This window comes from Phascolarctos cinereus, unplaced genomic scaffold, assembly GCF_003287225.1.
Source record: "Phascolarctos cinereus isolate Bilbo 61053 unplaced genomic scaffold, phaCin_HiC Scaffold_5;HRSCAF=322, whole genome shotgun sequence".
Lineage (NCBI taxonomy): Eukaryota > Metazoa > Chordata > Mammalia > Diprotodontia > Phascolarctidae > Phascolarctos > Phascolarctos cinereus.
The window spans coordinates 80,549,980-80,559,451 of NW_027555958.1; the positions used below are offsets into that span (position 1 = coordinate 80,549,980).

General features: G+C 37.8%; 1 pseudogene; it reads right to left on the reverse strand.

Annotated features, from left to right (window-relative positions):
• Positions 1–6,885: 6,885 nt before the first annotated feature.
• On the reverse strand, positions 6,886–7,173 carry LOC110197988 (small ubiquitin-related modifier 2 pseudogene; annotated as a pseudogene).
• Between the last annotated feature and the right edge of the window lie 2,299 nt (positions 7,174–9,472).

A 9,472-nucleotide genomic window follows, 5' to 3' on the forward strand; every position in this document is an offset into this window, starting at 1 on the left:
GGTTCATGATTTAGATATAAAGGCTGATACTGTAAGCAAACTGGGAGGGGAAGGAATAGTTTACCTATCAGATTTATGAAGAACAGAAGAATTCATGACCAACAGGAGATAGAGAACATTACAAAATGCAAAATGGATAACTTTGATTATATTAAATTGAAAAGTTTTCACACAAACAAAGCCAATGCAACCAAGATTAGAAGGAAAGTAGAAAACTGGGAAATAATTTTTAACCACCAGTCTCTCTGATAAGGGCCTCGTTTCTAAAATATATAGAGAATTAAGTCAAATTTATAAGAATACAAGTCATCCCCCAATTGACAGATGGTCAAAGGATATGAACAGGCAATTCTCAGATGAAGAAAGTAAAGCCATCTATAGTCACATGAAAAAAATGCTCTAAATCACTATTGGTTAGAGAAATGCAAATAAAAATAACTCTGAGGTGCCACATCATACCTATCAGATTGGCCAACATGACAAAACAGGAAAATGATAAATGTTGGAGAAGATGTGGGAAAATTGGAAGACTAATGCATTGTTGGTGGAGTTGTGAAATGATCCAACCATTTTGGAGAGCAATTTGGAACTATGCCCAAAGGGTTTTAAAAATGTGCATACCCTTTGAACCAGCAACAGCACTTCTAGGGCTATATCCCAAAGAGATCATACAAATGAGAAAAGGACCTAGATGTACAAAAATATTTATAGCAGCTCTTTTTGTGGCGGCAAAGAATTGGAAATTGAGAGGATGCCCATCAATTGGGGAATGGCTGAACAAGTTGTGATATATGAATGTAATGGAATACTATTGTGCTGTAAGAAATGATGAACAGGCTGACTTCAAAACAACCTGGAAAGACTTGTATAGTCTGATGCTGAGTGAAGTGAACAGAACCAGGAGAACTTTGTACACAGTAACAGCCACATTGTGTGATGACTAGTATTGATAGACTTAACCCTTCTCAGCAATACAAGGATCTAAGACATCACCAAAGACCTCATGATGGAAAATGCTATCCATATCCAAAGAAAGAGCTGTGAAGTTTGAATGAAGATTGAAGCATACTATTTGCTATTTTTTTCTTCTGTTGTGTTTTGTTTCCTTTTTCTAGTGGTTCCTCCTATTGGTTCTAATTCTTCCTTACAACATGACTAGTGTGAAAATATGTTTAATAGGAATGTATATGTGTAGCTTGTATTAGATTGCATGCCATGTTGGGGAAGGAGGTGGAGAGGGAGGAGAAGAAAAAGTTAAAACTCAAAAGTTTATGGAAGTTGTTGATAATTCAAAATGAATTAATTTTTAAAAATCACTGGGGTGTGTGTGTGTGTGTGTGTGTGTGTGTGTGTGTGTGTGTGTGTGTGTATGTTTTAGTCACTGAGAAGTTCATCAGTATTATATGCCAGTTCCATGACAGCATGCTTGCACAGGTTCTGGATAATCAACAATGCTCTCATGCTTTCCTAATCACTAATGGAGTGAAGCAGGGTTGTGTGCTTTCTTTCATATTTTTTAGCATGATGTTTTTAGTAATATTGTTGGATGCCTTCAACAAGGCTGAAAATGGCATCAAGATCAGATACTTCTCTGATGGTAAATCATGTAACTTGAAAAGGTTACAACCAAGACTAAAGTGGAGGGAGAGTTAGTGCACAACTTTTTGTTTGCAGATGATTACGCACTCAGTGTAGCCTCTAAAGCTGAAGTCCAACAGAATAAGAATTGATTCCTTGACACTTGTGCTAATTTTGGCCTGACATTTAAGAGCAAGAAAACAGAGGTTCTCCATCAGACAGCACCTCACCATTCATTTGTGGACCCATTGGTTGCAGTAAATGGTTAAATTCTGAATGCTCTGGATAAGTTCACTTACCTTGGCAGTATACTTTCCAGGGATATACACATAGATGATGAGGTTGATGCAAACATTGCCAGAGCTAGCTAAGTGTTTGGAGGCTACCAAGCTGAAGGTCTACAGAGCCATTGTGCTAACCTCATTGTTGTATGCCTGTGAATCCTGGGCAATATACCAGTGCCAAGCCGGGAAACTGAATTGCCTCCATCTGAATTGTCTTAGGAAGATTCTGAAGACCACCTGGCAAGATAAGGTACTTTAAGTGGATACATTGGGGGAATTTTGTGAAAAACTTACTGGAAGACAGGTGTAAGAATCATAGAATAGTCGGGCATGGGTGGATGGTAACCTATACCACTGGGAAGGAACATGCATTTTGACAAGATCACAAATCTATTGGAGTATTGATGTATTATCTCCTCAAAGCGCTGTCTATTTATCTTATTTGTAACTCTAAGTGACCCTATGAGACAGGTACTAAAATCCTCATTTTTAGATTAGATAACTGAGGGTTAAGGGAGGTTGTGATATGGTTCATGGGCACACAGCTAGTAATGACTTGTGCTCTGTTCTTCCTGACTTCAAGTTCAATTTTCAATTGTGTTACACTGATGATGGCGGTGATGATAATGATTATAATAATTTTGATAATCATGTAAGGGTCCAAGAAAGAGAAAAATAATGACTCCCCTTAAGAAAATACTCCCAAGTTAACATTAGATGAGTGGGAATGTATTTTGGTGGCCTGCTATATAAGTAGATAAATTCAGGAAGTTCTGTGAGTGGTCAGAAAAAAGAATATCTATGAAACAGAAACAATATGGACCTGATATAGGTAGGATCTAGGACCTAACAGTGTTTCAGAGGTGACAAAGAAAGGAAAGATCAAAAATACTGATCATTTTGATCAGGCAGATATAGGGACAGGTTGTTTTTGCCGTATGGGTTTTCATTGCTGATTGAGTCATATTTGTCTTCTCATTATCTTTTCAGTTTTTCTCCTTATTTATTTTGTTCTTTTGTGTTAGGGTTTTGATTCACACAAATTATTATGCCTTGTTAATGAATGAATGTGACCCTGGTGTTTTATGACACTATAGTATCCTAGCACAAATCACTAATGAGGTCAAGTGAAGGAGGTCCAGAAATCTTCAGAGAGGATGCTCTGCCTGTCATGAACAACTTGCATCTGTTTTAACCTTTTGGCAGTTGGACTGAACTTCAATATACAGCCTTTTTTGGCAGAGAACTGAGCTGGATGACCTAATCGGCCTTTGACCATCTCCAATTTAGAGACCATGACTCCAACTGTTCTTTCTTGGTGGAGTGTCACTGTGAATTACACAGAGGGCCTTCAGCAGTATTCCCCAGAGGCTAACACTAGTCAACATTTTCACTTCATACAAGTAAATCATGCACTGCTCAGCTGAAAAGCATTTAGGGTTACTTGGTAACTCTTTTGTGATCTGGGTGACATAAACAGCGTTCTCTGATGGAAAAAAATTGCAGAACAGTTTTAGGCAAATGCCATGAAAGTTTATAAAATTATAATGTTTACCCAAAATTCATCTTTTAATAGTTCCTTTGGGAGGATGACTTAATGGGCAAGGGACTTTATCAGTTACTGGTTATTACCTGATATTGGCTTTGTAAGCTTAATATTGTTACCCAAATTTCAGGCCTAGAGAATTAATGTAGGACACTCCTCAGTGTGGGAGAGAGTGATGTTAATGCTATGTGCCTGCCTGAGTAGCAGAGCTGACTTCAGAACTATACTCTTTAACATACCTGCTGCAAGAGAGAACATGTGATTCCAGACTGTCTGATAAAATACTGAGACAGAGGAATGAGAGAGAGACAGACAGACAGATAGAGGGAGAGAGAGAGAGAGAGAGAGAGAGAGAGAGAGAGAGAGAGAGAGAGAGAGAGAGAGAGAGAGAGAGAAGAGGAAAACTGCATCTTCAATATGTCTCTGATTTCCAGCTTGCTTCCTTAGAGAATTCAAGGAATTTCCCCTTGGGTGATACAAGGGCCTTTTCTTAAATTAATTCAAGAAATTTTGCTTCCAGTAGGAGAGTTCATTCACTCTGGGCATTTCATAATATATTCTAATCTGTAGAATTCTCACTTCTGTTTGCTATTTGTTTGCTCAAATGGGTTTTACTTTGTTCACTTTATCATGATCTTTTGAATGGCAAGTGATAGGAAAGAGACAAGTCTGCTAATATAAGCTTGGGATATTCCTTTCCTCAAGGAATAGTGACCAGAAAAGCAACCTAAAACTTAAATAGTCATTTCCCCAGACCATTACTTTTTGAGGGGGGCAGATAACCATAATTCTAGTTTGGTATAATTCTCTCTCAGAGGAAAGCAGTGTGCTCAGTCTCTTAGCTTCTTCCCTTGATCCCCTGAGGGCAGGAATGAAAGATTCTCTTGAAGAGGAGAGGTGGAGTTTACAAAATTATCTATCCATCCCTCTTCACAAGCCATATTAGACAACCAATTTAGACAATACATTTAGACAGCCTCCCGAGTATCAAACATATTGTATATCATTTATTAATCCATCTCATATTCTATATTCAAGTTCAAGAGTTCTACTTCTTTCTCTCTTTATATGGCACTTTTTTAATTTTAACATTTTATTTCCCCCGATTACATGTAAAACAATTTTAACATTCTTTCCCCAAAATTTTAATTTTTCTCTTTCCCTCCTCCCCATTAAGAAAAAAAGCAATTTGACATGGATTATGCATGTGTAGTCAGGCAAAACACATATCCATGTAAGTCATTCTATGAAAGAAAATACAGACAAAAAAATCCAAGAAAAAATAAAGTAAAGAAAAAGTATCTTTGATCTGCATTCAGGCTCTGCCACTTCTTTCTCTGGAGATGGATAGTACCTTTAATCATAAGTCCTACAGAATTATCTTGGATCACTGTATTGCTGAGAATAGCTAAGTTATTCACAGTAGTCATCACAAAATATTGCTGTTCCTGTGTGCAGTGTTCTCCTGGTTCTGCTCATTTCACTTTCCACCAGTTCATGTAAGCCTGTCCCTGTTTTTCTGAGAGCATCCTGCTCATCACTTCTTAAAGCACAATAGTATTTCATCACGATCATATACAGCAACTTGTTCAGCTATTTCCCAATTAATGGAGAAGTCTTCGATTTCCGATTCTTTGGCACCACTAGAAGAGCTGTTATAAATATTTTCATACACATAGGTCCTTTTCCTTTTTTTTTATCTCATTGGAATGCAGACTTAATAGTGGTATTGCTTGGTCAAAGGGTATGCACGGTTTTATAGACCTTTGGACATAGTTCTGAATTGCTTTTCAGGATGGATGAATCAGTATGCAACTATAGCAATAAAACAAACAAACAAAAAACCGAACATTAGTGTTTTAATTTTCCCACATCCCCTCCAACATTTATCATTTTCCTTTTCTGTCATATTAGCTAATATGACAGGTGTGAGGTAGTAGCTCAGAGTTGTTTTAATTTGCATTTTTCTCATCACAAATGATTCAGAGCATTTTTATATGACTATAGATAGGTTTGATTACTTTGTCTGAAAACTGTCAGTCTATATCCTTTGATCATTTATCAATTGAGGAATGGTTTTCTATATGCTTGAAAAATGAAATATTTCTTTATCAGAGAAACTCACTGATTTTTTTTCACAGTAATTATTACCAATTATGTATTTCCCTCTATCCTATTTTCCTGTTTATCCTACTCTCTTTTGTGACCTTGTTCATTCTCTAAAGTGTTTTGCTTCTGACTTTTACCTCCCCAAACTGCCCTCCTTTCAATCAGCCACCCTTCCCCTTCTCATATACCCTTCCCTTCCTACTTTCCTGTATGGCAAGATAGATTTCTACACCCAACTGAGTGTGTTCATTATTCTGTCTTTGAGCCATTCCAAGGAGAGTAAGGTTCATGTCTCCCCTCCCCACTTCCCCCATTTCCCTCTCACTGTAGAATCTCTTTCAGGCTTCTTTTGTGCCAGATAATTTATCCCATTCTACCTCTCTCTTTCCCATTCTCCCTGTGTATTTTTCTTTTTCATTCTTTATTATTTTTTTTAGATAATCATACCGTCACATTCAACTCACACCTCTGCATTCTATCCATGTATACACCTTCTAACTTCCCTAATAATGAGAAAGTTTTTAAGAGTTATAAATACAACTTCCAGTGTAGGAATATAAACAGTTTAACCTTTTCAAATCCCTTATGATTTCCCTTTCTTGTTTACCTTCTTATGCTTCTTTTGAGTTTTGTATTTGAAAATCACATTTTCTATTCAGCTCTGGTCTTTTCATCACAAATGTTGGAAAGTCCTCTATTTCATTAAATATCTATTTTCCCCCAGAAAGATTATACTCTTTGTTTTTTTAAAACAAGAGGTTTATTTAAACAACAATATGTTTGACTTGAAGGGAAAACTGTCTAGGATCAATTTTTTTATAGTAATTTATCCCTACTGAGAGACAGAGATTGCCCTACATGTAACAGCTACATACAAAAAAGTTGTAAAATAGTCCTCGGTTTTACAACGATAAAAGAAAAGCACTGAAATTCTCCAATCAAAAAAGATATGCAAGGATGTGTGTGTGTGTGTGTGTGTGTGTGTGTGTGTGTGTGTTGTTGTTGTTGTTAAACAGTGAGAGCAAAATAACTTACTGGAATATAAAGATGAAAGTTGAATGAGTATGCCACTAATGGAGAAAAGGGATATTTTCACAGAACCAGTTTGTTTTTTCCCCTCCCCATCTCCATTTGATGTTGATCATAACATACCATCAGCCATTTAGTTAAAAAAAAATACGCATGATGCGTGTGCATATACACCAGTTACTTTATGTACAATAAAGGAATTGCAGAAGGGAATAAAAGAAGAGAGAAAACTATACTGCAGTAGTCAGGATGTGGATGAACCAAATCTTGGTTTTCTAATTGTGAATGTATTGTTTTCCTTGGGAGCACAGTTCTGGAGTAGAGTTGCATGTTCTCTTTTCAGTCAGCATCTCCTGCCTGCTGCTGGAATACATCAATTTTATCTTCATCCTCCATTTCCAACCGTGCAGGTGTGTCTGTTTCATTGATTAGTTGCCCATCAAATCAGAATCTGATCTGCCTCATTGACAAACCCTGTCGTTCACAATAGGCTTTCATTAGTTTACCAAGTGGTGTGTGCCTCTTAATCTTAAATTGCACCGCCAAACCATCTTGCCCTGCCACCTTCAAATTAATGTGGTCGTTTTTTTCAGTCTTGATGCCTTCCTTTGGCTTCTCATTGGCCATGGTGAGACCAGGTGCCTCCCCAGCCTCTGCTTCACAAGAGAGGCACAAAATGGTCTGCTCCAAGGGAACAGAGAAGAAGCAGCAGAGGCAGGAGCAGGAGCAGGAGGAGGACAAGGAGGAAGATGATCGATTATACTCTGTTTTGCTGAATAGGTGATCCTTGGTTCTAATTCTAGATCTTTTGTCCTCCAGAATATCATATTCCAAGCACTCTGATCCTTTAATACAAAAGCTGCTAAATTTTGTGTTATCCTGAGTGCAGCTTCACAGTACTTGAATTATTTCTTTTTGGCTGCTTGCAGTATTTTCTCCTTGACCTGGAATTCGGGTACAATATTCCTAGAGTTTTCCTTTGGGAATCTGTTTCAGGAGGTGATAAGAGGATTCTTTCCATTTCTATTTTGCCCTCTGGTTCTAGAATATCAGGGCAGTTTTCCTTCATAATTTCTTGAAGGATGATGTCTAGGCTCTTTTTTTGCTCATGGCTTTCAGAAAGTCCAATAATTTTTAAATTATCTCTCCCACATCAATTTTCCAGGTCTGTTGCTTTTCCAATGAGATATTTCACATTGTCTTCTACTTTTTTAAAAAATCTTTTAGTTTTGTTTTACAATGTCTTGATTTCTCATAGAGTCACTAGCTTCCATTTGCTCCATTCTAACTTTTAAGGAAGTATTTTCTTCAGTGGGCTTTTGGACTTCCTTTTCATTTGGCCAGTTCTGCTTTTGAAGGCATTCTTCTCCTCATTGGCTTTTTGGACCTCTTTTTCCATTTGGGATAGAGTATTTTTTAAGGTGCCATTTTCTTCAGTATTTTTGGGGGGTCTTCTTTAGCAACCTGTTGACTTGTTTTTCATGATTTTCTTGCATCACTCTCATTTCTCTTCCCAGTTTTTCCTCTACTTCTCTTACTTGCTTCTCAAAATCCTTTTGGAGCTCTTCCATGGCCTGGGACTGATTCGTATTTTTTTGGAGTCTTTGGATGTAGGAGCTTTGACTCTGTTGTCTTTTCTTCTGGTTGCATACTTTGATCTTCTTTGTCATCAAAGAAAGATTCTATGGTCTGATTATTTTTGTGCAGTTTGCTCATGATCCCAGTCAATTACTTGAGTTTTAATCTCTTTGTTAAGGTAGGGGTCTGCTTCCAGTGTGGAGAAGGAACCATTCCAAGCTTCAGGGGTTTTGTGCAGCTGTTTTCAGATACTTCTAGGGAGCTGTAAGTTTTCCATTCTTCCAAGGTGGTACAATCAAGGGCAAGGTGTTTACTCCTTTCCTGGCCTGGTCTCTGGTCTGTGAGTGACCACAAGCATTCTTTTCTGCCTTGGAACTGTGAGGAGGATTCCCTCTTCACCACTACAAAGTCCACCATGTCAGTTTTCCTCCTTGCCCCAGGACTGCCACCCAGAACTGTGATCCAGATCCAAGCATGGGAAAAGCAAGAGAATCCTGCCTCTGCACCAGCAAAGAGATCCCTGTAATCCCTCTCTGATCAGCCACTCATTTCCCCCTCTGTCTGTGGGCTGAGAGTTCTGGAAGCAGCCACCACTCTGGGACTACACTGGGACTGAGGCTGGGAACAAATTTCTCTCTCACTGTGGTCTGAAAGGCCTTTCCTACTGATCTAAGTTGTCTTTGGCATTTGTCTGGAAACCACCACAGCTGCCTATGATTTAGCCCCCTGCACTCCTCTCCCATCCCAGAGCAACAGACCTTTCTAATCAACCATCTAGGTTGTCTTGGGCTGGAATTTTTTTTCACTCTGTCTTTTTGTGGGTTCTGCTGCTCTAGAATTTTTTTAGAGCAATTTTTTACAAGTATTTGGAGGGGTTTGGGGGAGAGCTCAAGCTAGTCACTGCTTTTACTCTGCCATTTTGGCTCCCCCCCCCCCAATAATTCTTGAATGATGATATCTAGGCTCTTTTTTTGATCATAGCTTTCAGGTAGTCCAATAAGTTTAAAATTATGTCTCTTGTATGTATTTTCTGAGTCAGCTGTTTTTCCAGCGAGATATTTTACATTTTATTCTATTTTTCATTCTTTTGATTTTGTTGTATTGTGTCTTGATGCCTCATAAAATCATTAGCTTCCATTTATCCAATTCTAAGTTTTAAGGAACTATTTTCTTTAGTGAGCTTTTGTACCTCCCTTTCCATTTGGCTAATTCTACTTTTCAAGGCATTCTTCTCTTCATTGGATTTTTGTGTCTCTTTTACCATTGGGATTATTCTGTTTTTTTTTTCTTTTCTTTTCTTCAATATTTTTTGGTTCCTCCTTTGTCAAGCTATTGACTCTTTTTTTCA